Source organism: Mustela nivalis (genome assembly GCF_964662115.1).
Source record: "Mustela nivalis genome assembly, chromosome: 15".
Classification (NCBI taxonomy): domain Eukaryota; kingdom Metazoa; phylum Chordata; class Mammalia; order Carnivora; family Mustelidae; genus Mustela; species Mustela nivalis.
In genome coordinates this window covers 88,202,940-88,227,492 of record NC_139034.1, presented here as the reverse complement: position 1 = coordinate 88,227,492, position 24,553 = coordinate 88,202,940, and the positions used below count along the sequence as shown (strand labels likewise).

General features: G+C 59.8%; 1 long non-coding RNA gene across 1 annotated transcript in view; it reads left to right on the top strand.

The window, feature by feature from the left end:
• LOC309849012 overlaps positions 1 to 24,539 on the top strand; it is a 32,465-nt gene extending 7,926 nt beyond the window's left edge. The window contains exons 3-4 of the long non-coding RNA XR_014303411.1: positions 23,623 to 23,722; positions 24,166 to 24,539. This is a non-coding gene — a long non-coding RNA (uncharacterized lncRNA). The remainder of the gene's footprint in view (positions 1 to 23,622; positions 23,723 to 24,165) is intronic.
• The last annotated feature ends 14 nt before the right edge of the window (positions 24,540 to 24,553 follow it).

Below are 24,553 nucleotides of genomic sequence, written 5' to 3'. Positions count from 1 at the left end.
AGACATCTGCAACAATAATGGGCCCTTCCGTTTTGGTTTCCTTTCTATCGATTTATGTTAGGAACATCCACTTCCAAACCTCGGAGATGGCTGACACGGTCATTCGATTGTGGTTTTGTAGTGAAGGAACCATTAAGACAGTGGAGTGAGGGTCATACAGCGTCCACTGGGCAGAGGGATCGGGGCTAATTCTATTCGGAGATCAAAGTCGTGCCAACCCTGAGCGGGTCACGGGCAGGGCTGCGGCTGGAGCCACGGAGCACAGGCATGTGTAGGAGAACGTACCCCAGCCTCTGCTCATGCAGCAGTTGCACAGCCTGGGCCGCGTCGTCGTGTGCGCAGTGGAGGGCCACGTTCGGGCATCGGTGCCCCGAAACGCTGTCCTCGTCTGCTGCAAGACAACAACCCACCGTTCCATTTGCATGTTTCTTGTAACTTTTGTTTGAAATAATGGAGTCCAGTTTTCCAAGTGAAGTTTGAACGCCACTTCCTGAGCTTAGGAGTCGCAGTGGCCTGGCCGCAGAGCGACAGACTCTGCGTCTCACAGAGGCATTGCTGAGTCCCCGGGGCAGGACGCTGTGAAAGGACGCCCCCACAGCCGCCACACTTAGGGTTGCTCGCGCGAATGGCGGGTTAGAGCCCTCAGCGGCCCCCCAAAGGACAGAAAACCTTGACTCAGCAAAATGAACAATATCTACGTGAGTAAAAACCTGAACTACCTTATGACTTTTTTTACTTTGAAAGCTTCTGAATTTCATTTCACTTGAAGGGAGTGAAGCCTCATCCAAGTCTGGTCTTGTTAGGGTTTTATTTTATTTATTAAAAGATTTATTTGTTTATTTATTTGAAATGGGGGAGAGCGAGCGAGTGGGAGGGGGCACATGCAGGGGAAGCAGCAGAGGGAGAAGCAGGCTCCCCACGGAGCAGAGAGCCTGACGCGGGGCTCGATCCCAGGACCCTGAGATCATGACCTGAGCCAAAGGTAGAGGCTTCACCGGCTGAGCCCCCCAGGGGCCCCACATAATTCAGTGCATGTGAGGTCGTAATAATACCCATAATATAAGTCTGACGCTGAGAACAGACACTGATGGAGAAAGGAAGAGCGCGGCGGGGGGGAGCCAGGGAGTGAAGGGGTGGGGAGTGGGCTGGAGCCAGCAGGAGACGGCCCTGGAGAGGCCGGCAGAGCCCCGGGCGGCGGCGACGCCCCCCAGAGTTTCCCTCCGTTTTCTCACCTGCACCTGCCTGAGGACCCTCTCCCGGCACATGAACTCGACCACACGCTTGGAAGTAGAAACTCGGTCTGCTTCCGGGACCCCGCGGACCGGACCCCACCGCTCCAGGCTGCACTTCTGTGTCCACTTCATTTCCCTACAGACCCTGGGCCCTCCTCCTCCTCCTCTGTAGCCCCAGCACCCTGCACCCCTGGGCCCACCCGCCCCTCCTGCTCCAGCCCCGCAGCCCCCTGCACGCTGTGCCCATCTTCCCCACGGCCCACGGCCTCTGCGGGTGTGGGAAGAGGCGGGGCGGCCACGTCAGGAGCCGGACCGCCAGGGTCAGATCGTCTGTGAGCTCAGGCAAGAGTTTGGGTTCCTCGTGCCTTGGTTTCCCCATCTGTACAGTGGGACACCTGGTGCCTGCAGGCCCACTCCCGCAGGAGAGGGGTGTTCGGTGCTGCCCGCGTCTGGCCCAGACGTCGCCCCTCCCTGCAGCCTTCCCGTCGGCTTCCCCACTCCGCGACCGCTCCGTCCCACGCAAGTCTGACTGAGAACCTCTTTCTCTACCTGCTCAACCTGTTCTCTCCCTCTCCTCCTATTTTACGTAACTACCCACTGATTTGTCTTCTGAAAGCGTTTTAAGATTTTCTCCTCTTCTGACAACCGGGTCCAGGCGCCGCCTCATTGTGCCGTTAAAGCCTGGGGGTCGGCAAGGTCCCCCGGCCCCTCGCGAGCGTCTGCGTGAGAGGAAGCCACGGGAGGTTCTGAGGGGCAGGACCCCCGAGAGGGGAGGCCAATACAAATCTCTGAAATAACTCTGTCATCCTGTGGCTGAAAACAATGGATGTTTTGGGGGTGAAGCCATAGATAGATGCCTGCTTTCAGACGGCCGGCTCCCCGCCGTGGGCATCACCTTGAAAGCCTGACGGGCCCCACGGCTCCAAGGACGAGAGCCTCCGCGCTGGCCGTGCTCCTGGGCCTCCGAGAGCTGCTTGTTCTGAGACGCCGCGGCTCGTGTGGAGACAAAGTTCCCGCTCTTTGCTGTCTTTGTGTGGTCAGGTCAGAGCACGGAAACTTTGACGGCTCCTAGCAGCTCCTCCGCACGGGTGTCCACGAACGCTGGTCGGCCTGCTGGCCTCAGCCGGGGATGGTCGCCGGTCGTCGGAAGCCTGCGCGTTGCCCGCCGAGGGAACAGCTGTCCCGCCGCACGCGCGGTCCAAGAGCTGGTGACTGCCACGTGTTCCGAGGCAAGGCTCCCGGGCCGCCGTGTTTTACGATGAACCTGCTACCACCACCCTTTACCCGGACGTCCGTCGCCCCTCTGACGACGGACCCACACACCCGAGAAACAGCGTTATGTTTAACGTTACTGGAGGAAATTAATCGAGATAAACTGTGATAGAAGGAAAGTGACTGATACTCGCGTATATGAGATCCCAGCGGAGTCTCTGGGCCGGACGACGAGGACGAGCTCGTTCTCGGCTTTAAAAGTCTCTGAGTTTGTGGGAAGGAGAGCGTGTTCCGCCGGGCGTTGGAACACCCGACGGCTGCTGCCTGTGTTGGTGTCCACATTACACGCACGGAGAGAGAGCCTCGGGGTGCACTGACCACAGATGTGTCCTGTTGGCGCACCGAGCACGGTGGCGACAGGGCTGCCAGGGGCCCGGGGTGTGACTTTCCAGACTGGTGAGCAGCTCCTGATGAGGGTCCGAAGGGAATGCACCACCTCCCCCAGATTTGCGAAGTCGCTGCCTTGGCAGGTGCGCCCAGCGCTTTCCCGAGGCGGGTGTTCCCTGAAGGCCCCCGTGGCAGTGCGGTATCGTGCTGTGGCCAGTCCCGCAGCAGCTGCCTCACCCCCAACACTGCTTCAGGTTCCCAAGGTAGTTTGCAAGGGCTGTGGGTTTTTGAGCTATTATAACTGATTTTTGAATAATAATACATGAGACTTGAGTGACTCCATGCATTTTCTGGACTTGAAGGGACAGGCCCAGAGAGACTGCAAGGCAGTGTCCAGCGCTCCCGCTACCCTAGCTTGGGCCCAGACGAGCCAGGAGGGTACCTTCCGACAACCTCAGCATCAGTTCCTCCCGATGCCGAGTGAGGGGTCCTAGGAGCCCCCAGCTGAGCCTGTCTACCCAGGACGGTGGAGGTAATAGTACACTGTTGTTTCAAGCCACACAGTTCGGGTGGTTTGCTGGCCCACGCTCTTAACTGGGCATAGGGTCTGTGGTGAAGGCGTGGCGTAGACATTATGGCCGACACGAGGAAACAGTGTTTGTAGGGGCTCATCCAGCTGGAGCAGGTAAGCAAAGCTCACACCAGAACAGTTGTGAGAACCCCACACAGCCAGGCAGAGCCACGCACGACCAGTGCAGCCGTCCGCAGCCACGCACGCCCAGGAGAAACACCGGAACATAGATTTGGATTGCCTGCGGCTTGTGAACCACATACAAGCATGCTGTTTCCTCCTAGATGGGAGATGCTTCCAGACCATAACCGTTCCTAATTATATTCTAGAACGTACGTGCTGGAAGAGGTTTTCTAGAGCTCCACATTGGCAAAGGAGAAGGCTGAGGCTATTCCAGCCCTCGTGGTCTGTTGCCTCGCAGCTGGCGGGAGAGGAGCTGGGGTGCGGCTCCCTCCTCTGGACGGTGAGTGTTCTGGGCTGGCCGGGGCCACGTGCTCCTCGAGGGGACCGGAGACACAGCCACGGGTGCTCTGTGGGCCAGAGCCATGGTGCGCAGATGTGGGGAGCTTGCACCTGGGCTAGCATCTGGGGAGCCTGGGCCCCACTCTTGGGAGAACCTTGAAGCCAGCAACACCCATTGGTGCCTGCTCTGGCCAGTGGACAGGGGCTCGGGGTGGTTCCTCGGGTCCTATAGGACGTGGGGGCCAGAGTGAGTCAGTTCGTGGGGAAGGGTGTAGGACTCCTGAGCCCACAGGAGAGGGCATCAGGAGCAAGGGAAGCCGCAAAGATTTTACTTAAAAAATCCAGACTTTCCTCCAATTTGTCCTCCCAAGGGGCCTCAGGCGAACATCGCCCTGAATCAGCCAAGCTGGAGGACAGAGCAGAGCGAGGACGCGCTACGGAGAAACAACCTCAACCCTACTCGCCTTACACGACCAGCTCCGGCAGGTGCTTTTTGGTGAAGACTTTCTTGATCTCTGTAGACAGAAGCGACTGTTCCAATCCGTGATCATTAAATCCGACACGGTGCCGTGCGCACCACAGTGTGTGTACGAAGGAGGCAAACACGCAGGTGCGGCCTCTGCCCGCCATCCGCGGGCCCAGGTGTGCCGGCTCGAGCCCCGCATCTCTGCCTCGCGGCCGACGTGCCGGCTCCTCAGCTTGGGGGTGGCGGCCGGGAACCCACACCGCTGGCAGGCTGTGGGCTCATGAGGACCCCGGCCCGCAGGACATCACCTTTGTCCTTCTTGGGCGGCACGCGATCGCGGGCGCATGCGGCACCCACATGGCCTCCTGGAGGGCAGGGGCCGCCCCAGCCTCCCTGCACTGGCACGGGTCCCAGGGCTCGTGGCTCATGTCCCGTGGTCATTACACATGCACGCGGGTCACCTTTGTGCTCACTATGTGTGGGTTTTGTGTCAGGATCAGGCCCGAGTTCTCAGTACCCACAGCCTCGGTCTCGCACAGCCGGCCGTCACCGGCTTTCACTGCGTGCCCGCGGATCCTGCTCTGCCGCGGACCGCGCACTTATACGCCGCTTGTGGGCAGGACTGAGGCCGCGGTGCCCGGGCCGTGCTTTGAGGAGCAGAGTCCTTCCCCGAGTCTGCGTGGCCTAAGCCCCCCTGGGAACATGAAACTTGCAGAGACACAAGAAGGAGCCTGTTGCTGGTGGGGCGGCCTGGGGGTCCCTATGCTCGGTGTTTGGGGACATGTCCATGGGGCCGGGGGTCCTCAGTGAGGTGGCGGAGTAAGGGGATGCCACATCCCCTACAAACTCGCACTCCAGAGAAGGGAGCCAGAGCTCCCGGTCGTCAGGCCTGATCTCTGGAGAGAGGCTCCAAAGTGGGATTTTTAGGTAGAATGTGTGATTTTTTAAGTACTTAGTAGTTAGGGAAAACGAGCCTGGTGGGCTGGGAGGGTGATACTGGGGCATCACCGCGGGCTGGTCTCTGCCGGCAGAAGCCCGGGAGCCGCAGCAGAGAGCAGGGCAAGGCCGGATGGTCCAGGAGCAGCACCCACTGCACGCCTGTTTCCGCCGCTGCCGCTCACGGGAAGCCGTGGCCCTTCTCCACATCATCATGCCACACGACGGATGGTCTCAGGACGCACTCGCGAGGCGCTAGTCTGTCGGAAAGCTGCAAAGTGCCGTTCCCAGGGCTTAAACTTTGAGGGTCCAACTTAACAAAAGGAGTCCAGCCTCCCCAAAGGAAATGGGGGATTTCAGAGTTTATTTCTTGTTTTCGGCCCGAACGGCAGATGACAGGTGCACAGGCTGTTTTCCCGAGTTTCACGTTTTAAGTGAATAATTCTGGTTCTTTAATGATCACATGGCGTAAGTTACTGAACAGACAATATTCGGACGTTCTTCTCAAGGTCCTGGAACACAATGGGACTAAAGGTGCGATGTAACACTGGAGAGAGCTGTCGGGTCCTCACTGGTCCCCGAAGCCAAGACGCCGCTGCCTCGGCCACGGGGCTCCACGGCCGCCCCTGCCCCAGCTGTGGAAGACGCGACGGCGCTCCTGCCACAGAAAAGCCGGTGGCGCGGGGCGCCCGTGGGAGAGTGTGCGGCAAGGCCGCTGCCCTGTGGCGCAGGGAGGACCACGTCCTCCTGTAGCGCATCCAGTAAAAGATACTTGCGTTCCGTGGAGAGAAAACACAGGAGGCTAGGGGTCATTTATTTAAAAAATTCCTAGTTTTGTAACCTCAGGAACCGAGTGGCGCCTGTTAAACTGTAATTACATCCACCGGCACGGTTTTACATCCCTTCCATTTGCGTAAGAGCCGAAGAATGCTCTTCACCGTGTCAACACTGTTTAAATAATGACATACTACCTTTAACTCCCCACCTGAGCTTCCAGTTTTCTTTGGATCAACATTCATTTGTCAGTTATTTCTACATGCAACTTCCCCTAAAATACACAGCAGATTCTGAAATAGCTTCACAGCCCTGGTGCGACTGTCAGTAACGGCCGGAAAATGTCGAGGGTTTGCCTCGGCGCCTTATTTTTATTTATGAATTCCCCCTCGCCTCTGCAACAGGACAGCGCAGGTGACGCATCAGTGTGGGATTCCTGCCTCCCCTTCGGGTTAAAGTCTCTGCGCCTTTAGCCACGGAGCGCGTGGTACCCCGGTGTGGTCCGTCACCACCCAGAAACGCACCGCACGCCGGGGCTCGTGGCCTCCTTGTATTTAATGGGATCATTTCGGGGAAAAAGACTATAATGAAGATTATGTGTGGGGGAGAAAAATGCTCAAGAAAGAATTAAGTATGAAATAATGTAATTACTTGTAGGGTCTTGAACTTTTGTTTGTAATCCGCAGGGGAACCGAAGCAGACCTGCCATCCCGCGGCACGTGCTCGCTGGGGAGAGAGGCTGAGCTCCAGGCTTGACGGTGCCTTTGGGCTGGCTGCCTCGTCGAGACCAGCGGCTGATTTCTTACGAGGGTTAAACCGGCGCGTCCCACATTAAATTACCACCATCGTTCGATTCATTAGAGTGGTTGGTAGAGTTGCGATATGTCTGTAATTTATGGCTTGCTCACCGACGAGCCTCACGCTAACACACCCTAATTTGCCAGGGTCATCTCAAGTTCCATCCATCACCCGCGCTGACAGGGCTCCTCCGGGTCCGTGCTCCACGGCCGAGGGACATGGGGCTGCGCGTTTACTGCTACCAATCGCAGGGCGTCGCCTCTGCTCCCACTCCGCTGTTCAAGGTGACTCCTCGGGAGCGTCTATGAGTCACGACAGCATGGCCCGGCCAGTGGTGGGCCGCGTCCCTCCGTGTCCCTGGAGAGACAGGCCAGCCGGGAGCCCCAGTCACTCTGAGCCTGATGCTGCTGGTGTCCTTGGAGCCCCTGGGGTATTGGGGGAGGTCACGTGTCACCCAGGGTGACCCACTCATGGCCTAGATGTCTTGGCCCCACGCAGGCATTTCCGTCTGCTGGGGCGGCATCTCCTTAGAGACTGTCCACGCAGTGGGGGCCGGGGCGCGCTCTCCCAGTAATAGACTCTGGTGCCTGAGGGGGATCCTCTGCTGGGGACAGCTGAGCAGAGTTCAGTGCCACGGCGTCCACCTAGAACGCCGCTTGCCCGGCCGTCGTGCGCTTGTGAGCAGAGCCTGCATCAAAAAACGTCTTGCAAAGCTTGCGGGTTATGTGAGAACAGCACGCCGTCGGAGGTCATCTCCTTGCCCAGTGTGCACACCCAGCTGGAAACGGGTCGGTCGTGTGGGTCCAGCACCTGCCGGCACCGTCCGCGTCTCCCAGCCGATGGCAGGCAGGATCCCGGGCAGGGGTGTGGGCCTGCGAGTCTCTCTTCTCCAAATGGCAAAGTTTCCAGTGTCTCCTCAAGTAAACGAGGTGGCCCGGCAGACGGCGGCCCGGCAGACGGCGGCGCACAGTTCCAGCAGGTTCCGGGCTCCCTGGCGGGCAGCAGCTTGATTTCATAGAAGGCGTGATTCCGCAGGTACGGTCACCGTTTGCGCAGGCGGCCGGCGACCTCCGCCTGGAGACAGGTCCTGCGGGGAAAGGCCCAGGGAAGCAGCTCAGGCCTGCGATGCGCCCGGCCGGGCTCTGCGGGGTCGGCTCAGACCCCAGGGCGGGAGGGTCTCCCCCGACGGCCCTCGCGCGTCGTCAGAGCCATGAATCCTCCACAGGGAGCTTGCTTGCTTTCTGGATTCTTTTATTAAAGCTTCTGGCTCACGTCCGAAACAGAAGCCTGGAGGAGGGGCTGGCTGGGGGCTGGGAGGCCGCGGCGCCTGCGGTTCACGGCGTGCAGTTCCCGACGCGGGGGTTGGACGCGATCGCGGCGTGGGACCCAGCGGGCGCGTGGGGGCTGAGAGGTGGCCGAGAGGGTTTCTCGCCGCAGTGAAGGAAGGCCCTGAGCCAGGATGAGGGGCTCCCAGCCTGTGACCGTGATGCCATCGCAGTGACCCCTGAGAGCAAGCGGAGCCTACGGTCCCAGGGAACGCCTGGGAGGCTCCCAGGTTGAAATGAAACCGGTTGCCCGTTGTGTTCCCGAGGAGCAAGTGTCCGATTTCCCCACAGGAAATAAAAGCGCGCTGTTGGTGTTTGGGGCACGATGTGGGTCTGGAGAGGAGGCGCCGCGTCCCAGCCGCGGAGGAGGCGTCCCAGCCGCGGAGGAGGCTTCCAGCTAACAGAGGAGGCTTCCAGCGAATGGGGGAGGCGTTCTAGATTTTTCCTGGCACCACTCCTGCCGTGGGGAAGGGGACAGGGCGGGGATCCGAGGTCTGGTTTGGAGGAAGAAGCTCTGGTTTCCTCACGTGGCTAGTTAGGTGAGGTCACCGAGTGCCTCTCAGAGCCGGTCTCGCGAGGCGTCTGCGGTTTATCATCTTCGGGAGGTTGTAAAGCAAGGCCGACCCACCTGCCCCGGCTAGGTTTGGGTGCCACGGCCTGGAAGCTTCTCCTTCTGGTTCACCGAGGGCACAGGCAGATCCTCCAAACTAGCCCCGTGTCCCCAGGCCCCAGGGAACCGAATTAGCATCAGAATCCTGAGCCCAAGTGGGCAGGTCCTCCTCCGTGTCCAGAGGGACCTTGACAAATGGTTTCTCATTTGCATGTTCGCTTGCTTTGGACAAGGGAGGGTCCTCCCGGAGACCCCTGTGCAGGGGTCTTGTCCCCGCAAAGAAAGTGAGTGAGGAGGGGCTGCGTGTGCGTCTTGTCTGGCCTCACGTTTTGGAAGTCCGAGGAGCTGCAAAAAAAGGAAAGGAAAGGAGAGAGAAGGAAAAGGAATGTTTTGCAGGTGACCTCCCTGGCAATAGAGTTCCCATGCCTTCTGGAACTTAAAGTAGAGAAATTTTAGTAAGATGTGTAAAATAAAAATGCACATTTAGTCAGAGGGAAACTATGGCATGTCACGTGGGACGAAGGAATCTTAGAAATTTACTTCTCAACCGTGTGCTCAGGTTAGCTCCCTACCGAGAAGCAGGCCCGACTGCTTTGAAGAGCTGAGCAGGGAGAGCTTTGCTGGGGAAACGGGCTCCCAGGGCCTCCCCGAGCCCAAGCCCACAGGCCGCAGGCCCCGGGCGGCAAAGGGGCAGGGAAGGTCCCGTTCCAACCTGAGGCCGGAGAACCAGGGGCACTGGTGTCGGGCCAGGAAGAGTTGGGTACCCGGGCCAAGGCAGCACCCAGACTCCCTTCTGCGCTCAGCCTGGCCGTGAGCACACCCTTCTCTCCCAGAAACTCCCTCGTTCCGGCACCTCTGAGCCCAGCCAAGTCAACATGCAAAATCAGGCACCACAGGTGTAGATAATGGTTGCCTGTTTGTTTGTGTCTGCTTTCCCCAGCACACTCGCACACTGGCACACACAACACAGACACACACATGCACACAGGCTCACTCACATTCACACGTACATACCTACACAGACTGTACACGATACAGACACGCACACACACAGATATTAATACACACGCAGGCACACACACGAACAGGCACACACGTGTACACACACTACAGACGTACACGCATGGACACACACACATTCACACGAGAGAGCACGTACACACATCCACGTGTGCACATGCACACAGTACACAATACGCACACACCCCAGATGCTCCCACACACGGACGCATTCACAGGACAAGCACATGCACACACATTCACACACGGGAGCACGCACATGCACACACACCTGTACACATACACACACACACGCACGCGCACACGGGCTGAGAGCCGCAGAGGTCCCGTGTTGCTGGGAACGGTTCTGGTCTGCTGACACCATTTCTGCATCACCTTTGGAGAGCAGGGCCCTGTGTGAGTTCCCTTATGCGTCCTGCTTCTGTCCCCGCAGGATCTCACAGTCGAGGATGCGGCCGAGCGGCAGAGATGTGAAGCGACTCGTCCGGGGGGCGTCGGGGAGAGGCCCGCTGAGGGGTCCCTGTGCTGTGTGTGCAGCGTGGCTGGCGCAGCTCCACAGCGGGCTCTCCTCACTGTAAAGCTGACGGCAGCGAGGGCTGGTTCTCTGCAGGGCAAGACTATCTGGGGCTTTGGGCATCTTGGGGTGCGTGGCTGGGGATGTGGGTCGTGCCTCGCCAGAGTCCCACTGGGGCCCGCCCCTGACCAGCGCCGGGGATCGAGATAGGGCTGCCGAGCTCTAAGGTCCCAGACGCCCGCGTGTTCGGGGTCTGGCTGGTTGGCAGGGGAGTCAGCGGTCAGGGAGACCCCATCGGCCCCCACATCCTGTCGCAGGCAGATGGCCCCTGAGTCTGGCGTGGGAGCGTGACAGCCAGGAGCCGGCGGTGGAGGCGAACCTGCAGCCAGAGAGAGGCTGCGGTGCCTCGCCAGGAGAAGCCACGGGATTGCAGAGAAACGGTTTAAAAAGCAGCAGCTCTCACGGAAACTAAATGTACACCAGAAACCGACTGCGTTAGGAGACAGGGAGAGGGAAGGGGAGGTTCGGCTGTGAGGCACCCAGGCTGGGGCGGCACCGGTTAGAAATCGGGCAAGAGGAGGGAGGCTGTCCCTGGAGGACCAGTGGTCTCGGTGCCCTCAGTAAGCTGTCCTCTGGGGGGCCATGTCCTGGGGGCAGCCAGAGGGTTCGGGATGAGGATTTCTGCCCCCGGGGCTGGCTATTTCTCTCCCCAGACGCTGGAAGGGTCTGTGTGTATGCAGTGTGGGGAGGAGGCTGGGTCCAGCGTCCCGCCGGAGGTCCCGAGGGTGCCCTGGAGGGCCAAGGACCAGCCACACGGTGCAGGTGGGCCCTCAGCCACTGGCCCGCGCGAGGCGGGAGCCCTTCCCCACCCCGGCTGGACTCCCGACCCGATTTCAGGCCACGCGCAAGGTTCTTTCCACAGCAGTGGAGACACACACGGGTGACGAGCAGCTTGCTTCTGAGGCCAGGCCACAGGGTGTCCACACAGCCTGCCAGACGGGGGCTCTGAGGGCGCGCTGCCCCGAGTCAGAGGACTCAGCACTGAACGTAACAGTGATAAAGACTCATCAGCAATTGTGTATCGATTAGGATTTGATTGGTAATATTTTGGATGCATCGAATTAAATAATGTATTATTCTAAAAAAAAATCACCTTCTTTCTAATAAAGCGGGAAATGTTTTTAGTGATGCTTGTCTTTTGGGGCTCAGGGCTCTGAGCTAGAATTTTATGATTCCAGGCCTCAGGCTCCCCCCGCCCCCAGAAACAGGACACTTTCTTTCAGGAATGACTGCAGAGACTCTGCACTCTTTCCTCCACATCTGAGCGAGAGCTGCTTACTGAGCTCTGGAATAGAATATCAAGTTCGTCGGCTCCTCTGGCTCAATAAGGTAAGAACGTACTTATTCTTTCAAAAATGAAAGGTAGTATATTTTCCTACTGCAAATGTAATACAAGATTTTAAAGTGACATATACTCATTTGAAAAATACCACCAGCATTAAAAGGAGAAAATAAGTCACTGTACTTCTACTGCCAGGGCCTCAGCCTCAAACACCTAGTTGGAAAGGGAAAGGGCACCTTAATCATCTCTTCAGGTGAACGCAGAGACGCTTTGATGCTACGGAGAAGTGTGACACGTGGTGGTTTCTTCAAAGGTTATCCAGGCGGAGGAAGGAAACCCCCCTTGCAGGCCGTTTCCAGTCTGGTACGTGAGGGTCCGTCGCTCTGTCTCCCGCGTTGCCCGGTCACTTGCCGGTTTTGCACGGGGCTACAGAGATCTTCCCAGTGTTGACGCGTGTCATTGTGCAAGACCGAAAAAATCACGCGCGTTAATGGCGCTGCTGATCTCACCAGAAAGCCTTTAGGTATTAAGAATCTGTCAAGCTCAAGGTCATAGATCCATTTTCTTCCATTTTTGCTTGAAAGCTCAAATCTTACTGCTGACAACACACACGCTCCGCCACTTCCCTGAAAGTGACAGGCTCACGCCGTCCCTTCCTTGCCAAACAGCCGTGCCGGGGTGTCCAGCCGGTCGGCCAGCCGGTCTTCGAACGACGAGGGACGGGCCGTGAAAAAGTGGCTCGTTTGGCTTGCAGCTCCCACGGCGGCACTGTCCCCTTTTCCCGTGGTGGCTGTAGCTTTCCGACGTGCTGCGAAGGTGTGGTTCACGCGCGCGCACGCTAACTTCATCACAGAGTCATAAAGACAGCCCTCGCCTCGACCAGCTACATCATTAGTGGAACCTGGTACAAAAGGAAAATGAAAGTCCCTGGTTTAAAAAAAATCATGAAGAATTTCCAGATGGGGGACACCCAGGTGGCTTAGCTGGTGAAGCTTCTGCCTTTGGCTCAGGTCGTGATCTCAGAGTCCTGGGATCGAGTCCCGCATCGGGCTCCCTGCTCAGCGGGGAGTCTGCTTCTCCGTCTGCCTCTGCTTGTACTCACTTTCTCTGATAAAGAAAGAAAATTAAAAAAAAAAAAGAATTTTGAGATGGGGCAGCAGCGTGTTCAGCCTGGGGCTGGCCCTTTTGTGCCCTGAAGCCAGGAGCCGGCGCCGCTGGTTTCACACCGAGGAGGCCAGCCCGTGTCCTTGCGGGTCAAGAGTGAATAAAATCATACTTTTTACTGCCTCATCAAGCACATTCTGAACTGAAACAGGCATTTTTCTTGCCCATCGGAGCGGCTGGTGGTCCACCCCGTGACAACGTGGTACCGTTGGGCGCCCCTGGTTCGCGCGGAGGCTCCCCACGTTGACCTGCCTGTGCTCTGGGGACGCTTGTGTGTGCGCATCCACACGGTGAAAAGTCCAGGAGCAGCCTAGTGTTGGCGAGAAACCAGCTCTGACCCCACCGACCCCCTGAGAAGGTGCTGGGGTTGATGGCCACACTCTGCAGAGAGCCTGGGGCGGTCTCTGACCCCCAGTGTGGGGGGGAGACCGCTATGAAGCGTGTAAGTGGAGAACCGAGGGTTCTTTACCCTTGACTCAGGGTAAAGAAGTTCGTTTTATTTATTTTATTTTTAGATTTTCTTCAGAATGCATGATTTAAAATTCACACGACTTTACGTTTTCGTAAAGGACCAAAGGGGAGCCATGGCACAGACTTTCCCATCACTGCGCCTGGCCTCCCCGAAACCCCCTTGCATGTGCCTCCTCCCTGCCAGCGAGCGAATCTGGGTCCTTTAAATCTGCGTGTCGTGCAGACTTTCTGTCCAAAGCCGCTCAGAGCAGGTGCCTCTCCTCCGGGACCATTTCATCCTCAAACGGCAAAGAGGAGAGAGCGGGGCGGGTGTGTGCCTGCAGGACGGGGCCTCCGCGGGGACCCAGGGGCTCGGGACGATGCCCTTCGGGAGCCTGAAGTAGTTGCGGGCCCCCCCAGCAGCTGGTCCCAGCCAGGCCCAGCAAACAAGCCCCGGCCCTCCCAGGAGGACGGCAGAAAGCCCCGCCCCCCTGCACAATGAAAGGCTCCCCGACATCCTTCACTTCTTGAGCAGGGAGAAGCCTCATTAAAGAGACGACAGAAAAAATCCCCACCCAGCGCTTTGACCAAGCGGCCCTTCGTGACAAAGGGCTGCGTCGCGCGTCCCTCCCAGCGGGCCGGGGCCTGATCCGGGCTGCGGCTGATTGGCGGACGCTCCTGCCCGGCCCTGCTTTGGCAGCCTCGCGCCGGCACCTGTGCGCGGACCTGGGCCCCGACGGCCCCGCAGATGTTTCCTATTAGTGGCACTTAATAGGCAGAGGCTGGGACGGCTCTGCCGGGCGCCGGACGGACAGCAAACATTGTTCCCGCTGTGGGCAAAGGGTCAAACAGTTCCTCTCCCTCTACAGCCCCACTGGATAATTGCTGGTGATTAGCAATTTTAATTACCAGGTGCGAGGGGTCGGGACCCCCTCCTGTAACTGGGGAGGCTGTTGACAGTCGCGAGGATGTGAGCAGGGCTGGATTTTACCAATATGCTCCGGGTCTTTCAAAGTTCATTACAGGAAGGCGGCTGAAGTCGTCAGAGGCAGCCTGGGATCGGGTGAGCCCGGCAGAAGGTTTCGGCGAACGTCGAGCCAGGAGGGGATCTGAACGTGGCTGAGGGCAGGGCGCCGACCCCCCACGGCCACGGTGCTCCTCTGGCCGGAGCGGCGGCGGGGCCAGCACGTCTTCCTGCGGCACGAGTCCCGGCGGGGCAGACTCGCTGGTTTCCGCGCCGATTCTCGGGGTCTCAGGCCCACGGTGAGCAGAGCCCCGGCATCTTCCTGGTTCCACTGGGAAGTGCGGCTGCCACCTCACAGCCCACAGAAGGCCCCCCCATCCCCCATCCCCGTTCCTTCTCCAGAATTTTCTTGTTAACTCGCACAGCATCTGTGGGTAGTGGACGGATGTCCCCTAGGTCCTTCCACGGAGGCCGGAGGCCTGAGTCTCTGAAAGAAAGGAAGGAGGAGAGCCCTGGAGGTTTCCCTGGGGTCGCCGCGGCCCCAGTTACCACCTGCAGGGCACACCCCGACTCCGGGCGACCCCAGCTTCAGAAGCAGCACGGCCTCGCGGGGACGTGCCGGCCGGGAGGGCGCAGCTGAACCGCTCGGGGCAGAAAAGCGCGCGGCCGAGAGGACGTTCCCCACTTGGGTACCAAGGAGGGAACACGGGAGAAGGTGGAACCACTTTGGCCATGAATGGAGCTCAGGGACACTCCCCCTGACGAACCCCGGTCTCTGATCCCTTTCAAGGGTCACGGGGGGAGCCGGAGGGGGCCATGCCCCCCGCATCCGGCCAGCCCTGTGGCCATCCCCCGCCCGACTCTGCTCGCCCGTCGCAGAAGCAGGTGTGGTGTGAGCCCCCGGTCCCAGGCCTGTTCCAGCCTTGGTTTTCTTGGCACTGTTCTCAGAAGCTTTAATTAAAACTATTTTCCTTTCACGACACACTTATTACGCTCCTTGGCCGCAGCACAGAGCCCTTGCTGCAAGTGCTAACAGGGGCCATTCATTCTGGCGGGGCTGGGACTGCCTGCTCCCTTTCCAGCAGAAGGCTTTGTGACTTCCAGAAAGAGAAGCCTGGCGCCAGGCGTGTGTGGGAGGGGCCCCTAGGGGAGGGCGGGCTCTTGGAAACCCACAGGCACAGGGACAATGACCCAGGGAAGCTTCTAGCGGGGGCGGGAGTTGGGGGGGGACGGCACTCAGGGGCGTCCACGTGAGCGGGGCCAGGAGGCTGGTCCCCCCCGGTGGGCCCAGCACTCGCACACGTGCATGGGAAAGCAGAGGCATGCCTGGAACATTCCAAAATGGGAGAAGGCTTCCAAAGTGGATACTCAGCAAACCAACCACTTTCTAACTCAGAAAGCAGAGTGGCGGTGCGTGTGGCCTCCTTTGTGAAAATGCAGCGGTGGTGTCAGCGCCAAGCTCCGCGCTGCAGGTGCCTTGTAACCCTGTGTGTGCATGGCGCGTGCTGGGCAGGTGCACGGTCATGCGTGCGTGTGACCTGACACACGTGTGTTGCAGACGTACCACGCACGGACGTCATGCACGTGTCGTCTGCCTGCTACACACATGCCCACACACTCAGGACCTGTCGGGCTATTACACACGTGCCACGTGCGCAGCACAGCATCTTGTGTGGGTGTTCATGCGTGTCGTACATTCATGTGTGTGCACACTGATGTTTGCCACGGTGCATCACGCTTGCCTCCACGCACGCCATGCCGTGTTTGCACGTTACACTGATGTCTGCGTGGGGCACGGAACACGTGGGCGTGAGTGTGCGTGCCCGTTCTGCGTGCGTGTTACCTTGTACACGCGTTTATACACTGCGTGTGCACGTGACCTGTGCTGTGTTCTGTTCGTGCTGATGTTAACACGAGGCCGAGGTTTGCGGCGGCGCCTGTTACGGGGGCTTGCAGGGGACAGCATCAGGGAGCCGACCGCTCAGCTGGGGCAGGGGACAGCATCAGGGAGCCGACCGCTCAGCTGGGGCAGGGGACAGCATCAGGGAGCCGACCGCTCGGCTGGGGCAGGGGACAGCATCAGGGAGCCGACCGCTCGGCTGGGGCAGGGGACAGCATCAGGGAGCCGACCGCTCAGCTGGGGCAGGGGACAGCATCAGGGAGCCGACCGCTCGGCTGGGGCCGGACGGCGACGCACGCACTCCTACTTGTGCCCTCACTCTGTGACTGCAAAAGACCGTCTCCTTGGTGGATTTGACGGCTGCATTGTCCCGCCTCGGGGTGCCCACAGTGGTTTGCAGGGGGTCTGCCACAGGTGGTACACAGACCCTACGCCCCAACCCGGCACCCCCACCGGCCCCAGGGCCCGGCACTGTGCTGGGCCCGAGGGAACACCCACACAGCTCCCTCACCCTCGGACAGAGGGGAGAGCCCTCCGCCTCCCGGCGTACCGACCAACAAGGCTGTGCGTGTGACTCAGCCAGAGCGGCCAAGGGCAGCTCTGGGAGCACATGACCCTCGTTGACAGAAGTTCCAGGGCCCATAGAAAAGGCCTCCCTCTCCCTTACGCTGGAGTCCAGTGACCCTTAAAACCACGTGCAAAACCAGAAAGACAAGGCCTAGAAGAGAGGGCATGGGGCTCGCATCCCGCCGCTGTCGGCCGGAGTTTGCGGGACAGCACTGGGCCTGCCCGCATGGACACGGGGCTCCGTCAGAGATGCAGGAAGCAACGCAGGGTCTCTTGTGGTCTCCCGGGAAAGTCCCCATCTGCGTGGGAGGCAGGGTCCTAGTGTCCACGGGGAGAGCGGGAGATCTGGGGCAGGTGCTGGACGGCGCTGGGTGAGCGGGTGACAGAGGCCGAGGGGACCTGGCGGAGGCCTCCCAGGTTCCTGGAGCGCAGGCCTGGGCCGAGCCGCAGGGACTCAGGTGTCCCCACGCTGGGACGCGCTGTGGGCAGCTCCCGTGGTCAGGGCAAGTCGTGGGAGGGAACGCCCATTCACCAGCACCCCTGCTTTATTTTGTAACGTTTTGTTCTGAAGTAATTTACTCTACAAAATGGTTGCGGAAACAAAGCCTTCCCGCCGACCTTCCTCACGGCTTCCCCAGACGTGAGCAGTCACAGACCCCAGCTCGAGGTCAGAGGCAGGAAGCCGGCCCTGCCGAGTTCTTCCTAGGTGACCTGTGGGCCTTACCGAAAGGTTGCCCGCTTCCCCACAAATGTCCCTTTTCTGGTCTACGAGCTGAGCTTGGGCCGCGCACCTGCTTGTCTCCCCGGGGCTCTGCGATCTGAGACCGTTCCTCCGGCCACGTTTGTCTTTAAGGGCTTTGCCGGCTTCGCAGGATCCTAGCCGGGAAGTCCCACCCGTTGCTCTGCTGGGTTTGCCCGAGCTTTCCTCTTGAACAAGTCGAGAGCTTGCATTTTAGGCCAGAATGCCCAGAAGCAGTGCTGGGTCCTCCTCGGGGCACCCTGTGGGGGTGCTGGTGCTGGGTCCTCCTCGGGACACCCTGTGGGGGTGCTGGTGCTGGGTCCTCCTCGGGGCACCCTGTGGGGGTGCTGGTGCTGGGTCCTCCTCGGGACACCCTGTGGGGGTGCTGGTGCTGGGTCCTCCTCGGGGCACCCTGTGGGGGTGCTGGTGCTGGGTCCTCCTCGGGACACCCTGTGGGGGTGCTGGTGCTGGGTCCTCCTCGGGGCACCCTGTGGGGGTGCTGGTGCTGGGTCCTCCTCGGGGCACCCTGTGGGGGTGCTGGTGCTGGGTCCTCCTCGGGGCACCCTGTGGGGGTGCTGGTGCTGGGTCCTCCTCGGGACACCCTGTGGGGGTGCTGGTGCTGGGTCCTCCTCGGGGCACCCTGTGGGGGTGCTGGTGCTGGGTCCTCCTCGGGCACCCACGGGAGCCACTAGGCACCCGAGAGGGCAGCTTGGGTCAGGGGCTCAGGGCCCTGCCAGCTTCCTCCATGGGGGGCTTGTGGTTTTCCCTTTTGTAACTAGGAAGTGTTTGTGGGAAGGTATTTGGGGACAAGGCAAGTAGCCTGTTTCCCACTCTATTCTCACTCACCGATTTTGGCCTCATCAGTATTCCTGCCTTCTGCACCTACCGCGGGCCGGCGCCTGGGTGCGGCCTTCCGTCCGTCCACACCTGCCGCTCTATGGTGACAAGTCACCCGCCGCTGCAGCCGTGCGTCCCCTTGCGTATCGATTACGTGTCTGTGCCGGTCCAAGCTCTCGACTGTTCACTGTGTCTTGTGGGACATAATCTATTGTCGTCATAGTTCACCTGGTCCCACATCTGGCCCCCGGAGCCCCCATCAGTCAGAGGCTCTTCCTATGAAGTCACACGTGGTGGCAATTTGTTCTGATTCCGATTTTCTAACTTCTCCCCTGGGACCCACACTGTGATCTCGGGGCTCATTGTTCAGGCTTGGAGGCTCAGGAGGCTCAGCCCGGACTGGTCCCTGTGAGGACGGCCCCAGGAAACAGTCCACATCTTCCAGCCCCGGGGGAGCTCCCGCTTCAAAGTGCAGTTCTGGAGAACTCCCCCTCCTCCAACCAACCAGTGGGTGCCCTGCAGGGAGGGGTAGGCTGGGCCCGCGCAGTGGGGGTTTGGGACTTGGGGCGGGGGGTCTCTCCTGCTCTCTGAAGTCGTGTTATGGGGAAGCAGCCCCATGGGAGCTGGTGTTTGGACCCTCCCCTGCGCCAGGGCCTTTCTGCACTCCCACGTGCCCTGAGTCAGGGTGCTGCGCCTTCCACGTGGAGAATTTGGGAAAACAGCGCTTACAGCAACCAGGAGTCCCTGTCTGTTGTGCGAGCACAACCTAGGCCATCTGCTGCCGCGTGTGCATTTCCACGGAGGGCGGCATCTCCACGGCCTCCGTGGGCCCGGGCTCTCCTCTCACGGCGAACGTGAAATCACCACGCATGCGGGGAGCGAGTGCCCGTGTGTCGCAGCACAGGCCGGGCCGGAGGACCGGAACGGGAGCTCACACAGCAGGCTGTCCCGCCCCAGCTGGGAAACGCGTGCACCCTGTGGAATTTGCCCACAAGTCGGTAAACGCCGGCCTGCGGCCAGAATCTTCCGGAAGACGCTGGGAGGCCCCGCGGACAGAGCACCACGCACGACGGGCTGTGCAGGGATGAGGCCTTGCAGGCAGACGAGACCCAGGTGCCGGGGCTGTGGGTGCGGTGGACACGGGCCCATCTCGGGAGTGTCAGGCTGTGCACGGAACTAGGGGAGGCCGCTTTGGGCCCAGGCGTGGCCCTCAGGGCATCAGTGCAGTTGTCGGGGTCTCGGGGGCACAGAGCCCTGGGCCAAGGCTAGGCGTGGCCCTCAGGGCATCAGTGCAGTTGTCGGGGTCTCGGGGGCACAGAGCCCTGGGCCAAGCCCAGGCCTCCTCTCTTTGGCCATCTGGAACATGAATGCTCCTTCCTGAGGCCAGGGGCGGCCCAGGGACACAGGGGAGGGAGCCCAGGGGAGGGGCAGGCTCTGGGGGGGCAGAGAACTCTGAAGGAGACTTGCCTCTTGTCCTGTGGCCACAGATCTGGAGCAGAGGAGAGCCTCGTGCTGGGGCCCCATGGGACAAGGGCCCTTTGCAGCTTCGTGGCTTCTATGGGTCCCTCGACGAGGGAGGGTACTGGGGGCTCAAGTCTCCTGTACCTGTTTGGTGGCCTGACCGGCACAGTGAGACCTCGGCTGTGGAGGCTGCACACTGCCCGGTGTGGCCCTGGGAGCCGTTGATGGAGTAGCCCTAGCAGACCTTTCCAGAGGAAATAGCAAATGGTCACTTGGGAGCTCGCAGTCAAGCCACCAAGTCAGGACGACCCGAAGAGCCCCTCCGTCCCTTCCTCTGGCTGGCCCTGCCCTGCGTCCCCGGGACCCTCTTCAGAAGCCCTTCCACCGTGAGTGTCCCCAGCCTGCTTCAGGGTGACACCCTGTCTATGGGAGCCGGAGCAGAGTCCGTGTGAAGAAAGGGACCAGGGCTCTGAACCAAGCACCTGCGAAGTCAGGATGCTGCTCGTGGGTGAGCCGCCCCTCTCCGGCCTGGCGGGAGCCGTCAGGGGGCCTGTTCCTGGAACGCACGTCTGATGGGAAAGGGCAGATACCCTACATGGGGCCCATGTGGGGACAGGCCAGTGAGCCACTACAGCCCAGCAGGGCCTCTGTGACCCCCGGGACCCATTTCCTTGTGGCCAGACCCAGGTCAGAGGCCTGTTCTAAGTGGACTCAGGGTTTTGGGGGCGAAGGCAGGAGAGGCCAGCATTGGCCTTGGTGGGGACATGCTTGCTAGGCCTTGCAGGTCCAGTGGGACTGCTGGGTGCCAGGGACACACATGCAGGCTGGTCTTGGCCTGGGCGCCCGGGGAAGCAGGGGGGCTGGCGCTCACACCGTGGTCACGGCCCCACTCTGTGTGCGGTAGCGCCCAGGCCTGGGGGTTCCAAGTCACCAGTGATAAGAGGCAGACTGGGCCCGGAGTGGGGGCCGGTGGTCTGCCTGCAGGCTCCCCTGCGGTCAGGGCCCTGGGATGGGGGGTGGCAACACGTTTGAAGAGACCTGAAACCCAGGCCACTGCATTTTGGGGTTTTCAATCACCTAAGAATGATGGACACGGACATCCTGACCCACTTCTCGGCCTCCAGACCTGTCCACCTGCGCCCTGGGGAAGAGGCGAGTCCTCGGCAGGTGTGGGGTCAGAGGTGGGCTCTTGGGCGTGAGGACGGGAGGGCCGGAGGGGAGGGAGGAGGTGTGCGTGTGGCTGACGCCTCGCCGTGCTCGGGTACTGGTGGTCATGGCACCAGCGCCCGTGACCGCCACCTGGGTGAGTCCGACAGCCCGTGATGGACGTGAGGCACTGGCCTTGTCCACCGTCACCCGCCGTGGGCTCCAGGGCCGAGGAGCCGTTGGGCCACGTGTGGAAGCGGCAGGCCTCTGGTGTGTCTGGTTTCCGACGGAAGAGACACGCGTTCTTCCGTGTCACCACGGTGGGACGACACTTGTGTGTCAGAAGGTCCCTCCAGCCCCACGACCGCATCACCAGGGGGATGGGGTGGAGGGGTGCGCGTCCTCCTCCCAGGCTGGGCCGGCACCTGCTGGGCTCTCAGGCCACGGCACGGGCGCTACCAGCCACCACGTGTCCCCAGCCATGGCTGGACGGCAGCGGGTGGGAGTCCCCGCGGGGGCGGAGCCGGTGGGAGTGAGTTGCTTTCCTGCATGAAACGTGCTGAGGGGCTCTTTCCAGGAAACACTGTGAGGACGGCCCCCAGCCTCGAAAACTGTGCTGTCCCGAGTCCCACATCTGGTAGCTCCTCCGGCGACAGGGACGGGCGCACAGCCTTGTCCTGCAGGACGGTGCTGGGCACGGGGCGGGAGAGTGTGTCTGTGTTTTCGCCCGAGAGTCAGCCACACACCCAAAGTCTTCAAGTCGCGCGTGGTAGGCAACCAGCAAATTGTTCTGTATTTTGGGATCTGCTATCGACTCATTGTAGGGAACTTGGCGTCTTTAAGTGGAGACAGTGCTTCTGGGAGCCGAAACAGACATTTACATTCAGATTGTACGTATATTCAGTGGCTTCAGAAGTGCTTAAATACCGTCAGAGTTGTTACTTGTGTGTGACTGAGATCTGGTCTATTTTGTTATGAAATTGTCTCTAGAGAAGAGACTGTCAGAACGCTGAGAGCGCGGTGCGGAGAGACGCCGGCACAGAGGAGGAGGAGGGATGAGGAAGGAGGCAGGAGGAGGAGGAAGAGGAGGTCCAGGGCTGGGAGGTGGCGGTGGAGGGCGCTGAGGAGAGGGCGGTGGCCGGCCGGTGTTGGGATGTCCCCGCTGCAGACAGAGCTGGTCACCGGGGGTCCATGTGTCTCTGCCCTGGATGACCCCGGGTGTCCTGATGGAGCCGCGGCCCCGACAGAGGAGTCCCTTCCTGCGGATCTGCCCACACCGCTCCCCAGCTGCGAGTGGGTTCGGGTGGCTTTGACCTTAGCTCCGCTTTTCATCAACTTTTGTAGGCTGCAGTCCGCCCCCTGCTCTGTCGCCGGAGCACAAATCTGGGCTAGTTTATTGACGTTAGCTACCTGCTGCGCCGCCGAGCACCTCCCGGCTCCCGTGCTGTGCTCTGAAAATGCAGGTATTGTGCGGCCGAATTATAATCTCGCTGTGATAATACGCCTGTATTGACTCAACAAAATGAGTTGTCTATTTTGTTTTCACTTCGACATCTTGAAGAAGGGAAGACTGACAATCAGAAACATAAATATTTTGGACTTCACATCTTATGGCATGAAAAAATTTTAAAAAGTGTAATAATTGCAAAATAAAATTTTACCAGGAAATGCAGTGTGTTTGAACCCAGAGGATGAAGTCCTCACAAAATTCACTTACCTAGAGTGGCGTAAGAATGTCACAATTGCCTGTGCACCGAAAAGGCAGAAAATAGACAGCATTTTGTGGAAGGTACAACACAAATATTGGAGCCGCGATTGTGTTCACACTTTACACAAAATGGATAAAAGGTGGTGTTTCTACAGTTCTTGATTCTGGAGGTGACTCTGGGCTCCAAGGGGGGTCCTCACACTCACCTGCTTTGGGACGGCTAGTGCCCGCAGGGGACTGCGGGCGAGGCCAAACCCACACTTCACACCAGTTCGGTATTTACTTGCGTGTTTATGGGTTGGATTTCAATGCTTAATTACAAATACTCTGTCTGTCCCAGAATGTTTTGATAAATTAACCCCACTGACCAGGTCTATTTCCATGTTTGAAAAAAAATAAATACCTCTGTAAAAAAATTAGGAAGAGGGTTTTCTTCAAAAAGATCATGACTGAAGCCTTCTCAGCCTTTTGGCTAAGAGCTAGAACGAGAAGATCATGGCTGAATTTTCTTAACCGACCTCACCTCTTTCTATGATGAGGCCCCATCGCCACTCTCTGGTGTGTTAGAATCGCAAATTTTGGTTAATCCCATGACTGTGTGGGTTGGAATTGTGAGGTTCTTTTACTTCTGAGAATCACAGCGACGGCTTCTGCTCAAGTAGACCAAGGAAAGGACAGGAGGGCAGGCCGCCGGGTAGAGTCTCAGGGGGATCACAGGACCCTTTCTCCTGGCCAGTGTCTGCACCCCTCCTTTTCACAGGAGCACGCAGTTTCCCCCAGGAAGCCTTTCCTGTGCCTGATCCCACCATGCCTGATGCCAGACTTTCCAGGCACCCGAGCCAGTGCATTCTCTCTTAAGCCAGTTTGAACTAGGTGCCTACTGCTTATATCTTTTGAGGTCCCACGGGGGACTAGCACTGGGGTGGAGTTGGGGCGCAGACCCAGGGGTGATGTTCAATTTGTGAGTGACTCTGAGGTCATTTCTCGAAACTATCCCTGTGGACGAGCTGTTCCTGCCCCACGCTTCCTGCGTCCAGCCTCGAGGCAGAAAGATGGTCCACAGACAACCTGCTCGTCCACGCCACAAGCAGTCACGTGGGGCCCACCTCGGCTCAGGTCCTGGTGCGGAAACTTAAGGTGAGGATTTTCCCCTCCGCTTATGACCAACCTTTGGACCCCAACTGGATCCAGTTTTGAGACGGTGACCTGTGACTCCCCTGCAGTCCTGTTCCCGGCCTCCTGGCCGGCTCGCCTGTCCCCACCAGCAGGTCAAGAAGACCCCCCCTTGCACACTCGGCTCCGTCCTCATGCCCACGGCGGCTTGGGTGCTGCCTTGTCACCACCGAGCCCACCGTGGCCAACGGGAGACACGCAGGCTGGGAGGTGGCTGATCCGGTGGTGGGGTGGCCGACGCCCTCTCCGGACACACCTGGAGGGCTTGTCTAGTTCCTAATAACTGGCTTTTCCCTGTGTGAGATGGGTTCGTCTAGAACACAGGTTGTCTAAGAAGGGCAGAAGGGAAAAGACCAAGGAAAAACATGTGTCTGCTCCCAGGTGGGGACACTGCATTTCTCTTCTAGGGAAGGCTTGACGCCGGAGATCGGTGAGCCGTGCGGGCTCTCGTGGGGGGGCCTTCCTGTGGGCCTAGCGTGAGGAGCAGCATGTACGCCCGGCGCAGGTAAGCGACAGGTGCCCGCGCACCTGCAGGGCTGTGGTGGCGGACGACAGGCCGAGGTCGGGAGGGCAGGGCTCCCGTTGGCCCCAGACCCTCAGGTGGAGACTGAGCGGGGATTTGCCTTTCCTTGCCCACCGCGCAGCAAGCTGGGAGCCGGGCAGGAACCCTGCAGCAGACCTCCCCGTGGACGACCCGGGGTGGCCCTTGTCCCCCGTGCCGCGGGCTGACCCGTCCCTGGTAGGAAGCCCAGCCCACGGCACAGACCCCGCGCCCGTGCTGCGTGCGGAGCGCGT